The 5351-nt window shown below is 42.6% G+C and overlaps 1 pseudogene; it reads right to left on the bottom strand.

Moving 5' to 3' along the window:
* Positions 1 to 4517: 4517 nt before the first annotated feature.
* Positions 4518 to 4937, bottom strand: LOC116480533 (small nuclear ribonucleoprotein E-like; annotated as a pseudogene).
* Positions 4938 to 5351: the final 414 nt, after the last annotated feature.

Here is a 5351-nt window from a genome sequence, read left to right as displayed (position 1 = left end):
AACTCCTCAGCCAGTACTTAGAAGTGCCGAATACTTTAAATGGTAAATCATCTTGATTGCTATAAAAAATGGGTTTGGTCAAGATGTGGGGCCTTCTCTGTAGCCTGCGATGTCCTCAGTTTCCCTCCAGAATTACACGACTTCATAGTTTCAACAAGCATTTCACAGTGGAATGAGTGGTTTGTGGCCGGCAGAGTCAGAGGAGTTTAATTTATGATGGCATTTTTTTTCTTTACAGGAAATAAAGGGAAAGAATGTCTTGCTAAATCAACAAAGCTGCTGTATCACTGTTCATTTGGCCAGGCAATTCCTCATGGGCCAGTAATAAGCTTCAGCTCGGCCAAACCCATTTTTTATAGCAATCAAGATGATTTACCATTTAAAGTATTCAGCACTTCTAGGACCTGGTTGAGGAGTTCGCGAACAGCAGGCAGAGCTGGGCAGAAGAGATCAGGATAGAAGGAACCTCAGCAATCATGGGTTCCAGCCTTTTCTTTTCACAGGTGAGGACACTGAGGCCCCCTGGGAGAAGGAACTTGCTGGAGGTCCCCGAGAGGGTGTCTGAGGTGAGGCTCATCCCCGTGCTCTGTTCATCCTTGCCGCCCGAGTCCCTTCTCAAAGCCCTTTGCGGATGATTCCTATGCAAGGTGCAATTGCTGCTGGGGCTTGAGCAGGTCCTTCCTCGGGAAACACGAGGAAGGGCTAAACAGGGAGAGAGAGGATCCCACGCTTGGCATCTGCAAGGTGGGAGGAGAAACGTGGAGAAAGCAATTGCCATGTGCCTTTGTCGCCGTGAGGCTCAAAAACCTGGACTCACCCAGCTAGGAATTTCTCTCTTAAAATAAAATAGATTTGCTTTGTGCTTTAAGGGGATTCCCTTAAAGCATCTCTCATCATAATCCTGGGGAGGAAGTGGTATTCAGTATTTTGTTTGTGGGCAACAGAGAATTTAACTTTCTGGGCCTAAGTGACACAGGCTCAGAGATGAAGATGAAGGTTGGAATTTGGTGTCTCTTAATCTCTACGCCCTGGCTTCATCTGTTCTCAGTGTCCCCGAAGCAATGGCTTAGACAGGGTTGATGTATTCATGAATCTGAGGGACTTTCATGTGAACTTGAGGCAGGCTTGGTCTGCATGCTGCTTTGTAGCATAAAGGTTGGACCTGTGTGCAAAGTGACAGTGCAACGAATTTCAGCCCATCCCAAGAGAGAACACAGGCCCTTAGAGCTGCCTGTGGGGCGCTGAGCTGGTGTCACGCCCGGGTGGTCCGGGGTCTTCAGGACCCTCTAGCAAGGGCACTTCTTGGACAGGGCTCGTGACTTTGTCTCTCCCACCTCTGATCTTCCCCCTGTCATCTTGGTGTTGAGATGACTGGAGCAAGGGCTTCGCTCCTGGGACTCATTCTGGGTTAAACTGAAGGGAAAGTGAGTTAGAACCCAGTGCCTTAGGGAGAAGGAGATGTCGTTTACCTGCACAGACTCTTGTTTCCCCTCATCTGAAGAAGCCTCAGTCCTCCACGTGTTATCACCTTCTCTGGGGCCCAGGCCCAATGGAGGCTTTTATGGGGAGGTTTCAGAGCACAGTTTGAACTGACAGCAAACATCCCCTTTAGTAGTTTCAGGGTATCAGAAAGCTGATTTTCTGCCCACAGCACAGTTTCAGGCCTCCTGAGAACTCTGGACCTCTTCTTCCACCCAGTGATCTTTGGTGCAAAGAAGGGCAGAGAGGAAATGGCGTGTGGACGAAGAACCCTGCCTGCTTTAGTGACCGGCGGGACGTATAGGCGACTGTAGCTGCCATACTTTGTGCCTACGAATTACTCAAGCCAGGACTTTAGGTTTATGATAAATAATAATAATAATTCAGGTTTGACCATTCCTATTTGGGTGTAAATAGAAATCTCTGATAAAGTAGTAAAGTATTTGAACCTATAGTTTGATTTTAATTCTTCAAGCAATGTGATTTTCTCCCTAAATCAACACACTATCTGAAATCCCCCTATGAACATTGCCTTTTGTTATGAAATGCGAGGAGAAAGCACTCAGCTTGTTCTCTAAGTTCGTCTTAATGTTTTTCTTGTCTGTAGGAAATTCAAAATTCTAGGAGATAGAGTCCCTGTAAATCACTGTTTGGGTTTAAAATGACCTGTAAAGAATGACTCATCACAATGTATTCTTAAGTATAGTCAGCATCACTAAACGATGGGGATCGGTTCTCAGAAATGCATCATTAGGCGATGATTGTGAGGCCATCCCAGAGCACTCACACACACCTATGGCAGAGCCCGCTACACACCTGGGCTATGTGGTGTAGCCTATTGCTCCTTGGCTTCAAACCCGAACAGCATGTCACTGTGCTGAATACTTTAGGCAATTGTAACACAATGGTATGAATAAGTGTTTATATAAATATCGAAGAGGTACAGTAAAAATAGGGCATAAAAGATGAAAACATGGTACACCCATCTAGGACGCTTACCATGAATGGAGCTTGCAGGACTGCAAGTTGCTTTGGGTGTGTGAGTGATTGGTGAGTGAGTGTGAGGGCTTAGATATTAGTGTACATTCCTGTAGACTTCGTAAACACTGTACACTTCGGCTATGTTAAATTTATAAAAAAATTTTCTTGCTTCAATAATAAATTAACCTTAGCTTACTGTAACATTTTTACTTAATAAACTTTTTATTTTTTCAACTTTTTGACTTTTTTGTAATAACAGCTTAAAAGACAGACACAGTGTACAGCTCTACGAAAATATTTTCTTTTTTATATGCTTATTGTATAAGTTTTTTTCTATTTAAAAATTTGACTTTTTTGTTAAAAGCTAAAAGACACACACATTATCCTAGGCCCACACAGGGTCAGGGTCATCAATATCACCGTCTTCCACCTCCACATCTTGTCCCACTGGAAGGTCTTCAGGGGCAGAAACACACACGGAGCTGTCATCTGGTATGATAGCAATGCCTTCCTCTGAAATATCTCCTGACGGACCTGCCTGGGGCTGTTTTATGGTTAACTTTTGCTTTTTAATAAGTAGAAGGAGGCCGGGCGCGGTGGCTCAGGCCTGTAATCCCAGCACTTTGGGAGGCTGAGGCGGGTGGATCACCTGAGGTCAGGAGTTTGAGACCAACTTGGCCAACATGGTGAAACCCTATCTCTAGTAAAAATACAAAAATTAGCTGGGCGTGGTGGCGGGTGCCTGAAATCCCAGCTGCTTGGGAGGCTGAGGCAGGAGAATCGCTTGAACCTGGGAGGCGGAGGTTGCAGTGAGCTGAGATTGCACCACGGCCCTCCAGTCTGGGTGACAGAGAGAGACTCCGTCTCAAAAAAAAAAGTGGTGAAAGTATACTCTAAAATAACGATAAAACATATATTAAGTACATACATTAGTATAACATACTATACTATCTATGATAATACTCATTTATTATCATTATCAAGTATTATGTACTATTCATAATTCTATGTGCTAGATTTTTATACAACTGGTAGGGCAGTAGGTTTACGTTAAACACGTGAGTAACGTGTTGGGTTAATGCCATGATGACAGCTACAACATCACCAGGAGATAGGAACTTTTCAGCTTCATTATAATCTCATTGGACAGACGTGGTACATGTGGTCTTACATTGACTGAAATACTGTTATGTGGTGCATTATTGTATATATTTGCCATAATTTAAAAATTGGGATATGATTCATGTCATAAAATTCACCCCTTTAAAAAGCACAACACAGTGGTTTTTAGTATATTCACAGAGGTGTGCAGTCATCACCACTATCTAATTTGAGGACATTTTTGTTGCATTAAAAAGAAACCCGGCACCCATTAGCATTCACTTCCCATTCCCTCTTCCTCCAGCCTCTGGCAACCACTAATCATCTACTTTCTGTCTTTACAGATTTGCCGTATTTCCTACAAATGAAATAATATAATGCACGCCTTTCGTGTCTGGCTTCTTGCACTGAGCGTAATGTTTCCATGATTTGTTTATGTTGTAGCATGTGTTAATTATTCTTTCCTTTTATTGGCAAATAATATTCCATTGTATAGATATGGATATATCATGTTTTATTAATTAACTCATCAGTTAGTGGACTTTTGGGTTGCTTCCCTTTTTTATTTTTATTTATTTTTAGACAGAGTCTCACTCTGTTCTCCAGGCTGGAGTGCATGGGTGCCATCTTGGCTCACTGCAACCTCTGCCTCCCAGGTTCAAGTGATTCTCCTGCCTCAGCCTCCCAAGCATCTGGGATTACAGGTGCCCACCACCACGTCCTGCTAATTTTTGTATTTTTAGTAGAGGTGGGGGTTCACCATGTTGGCCAGGCTGGTCTCGAACTCCTGACCTCAGGTGATCCATTGCCTTGGCCTCCCAAAATGCTAGGATTACAGGTGTGAGCCACCACGCCCAGCCCTCCTTCCCTTTTTGACTGTTATAAATCATGCTGTCATAAACATTCTTGTACCAAATTTTGGGAGGACATATATTTTCTTTTTTCTTTTTTTTTTAATACAAACAATCCCACAGCATTTATTGCCATCTTGTAATAACATAAGGGTAATCAAAACAATCTGAATAAATGTTCATATTGGACAAAGGACATCTAAAAACAAACTGTGTCCTTCTCAACAATTTCTCACTTCATTGATCATTTCTAGTTGGAGACACTTTGTAGCAGAGGAATATTATCTCCTTTCAGCATGAGCCGACCCAGTTGTTTTCTTGACTTTTAGAATGAATCTCTTCTGCATCATCTAATACAAGGTTCATATACTCATCAAAACCAATGATACAGCCTTCTATCCGCGTATTCACTTGCTCATAGAGCCACACCTGAATCCGCGATCTATTTTGTAAGTATCTGAAGATGAGGTTGATGGGCTGCACCATAACCTTCTGCACTTTCTGGCCCTGGCAGAAAAGGTGCATGGTACACGATGGTGGAATTTCACAAGAGGAGGACATATGTTTTCAGTTCTCTTGGGTACATGCCTAGCAGTGGAATTGCTGGGTCAAATGGTAACATTATGTTTAACTTTTTGAGGAACTGCTAAACTGGTTTGGTAAGTGGCTGCATCATTTTCCATTCTCCCTAGAAATGCAGGAGGGATTTAGTTTCTCTACATCTTCCTTAACTAAACTTGCCAGACAATAACAAGATAGACCGTATCTTTCTTTCTTTAAGTGGTCCTAATGGGTGTGAAGGGGTATTTCCTTGTGGTTTTTGCTTTACATTCCTTTAATAACTGATGATGGTGGACATTTATTCATGCACTTATTGACGGTTTGTACAGCTTTGGAGCCATGTCTATTCAAATCCTTTGCCCATTTTTGAATTGGATT

The sequence above is a fragment of the Hylobates moloch genome, unplaced genomic scaffold (assembly GCF_009828535.3).
Source record: "Hylobates moloch isolate HMO894 unplaced genomic scaffold, HMol_V3 SCAFFOLD_13, whole genome shotgun sequence".
In the NCBI taxonomy this organism is placed as follows: domain Eukaryota; kingdom Metazoa; phylum Chordata; class Mammalia; order Primates; family Hylobatidae; genus Hylobates; species Hylobates moloch.
Note: the sequence above shows the minus strand (reverse complement) of the source record. Positions and strands in the feature narration are given on the sequence as shown.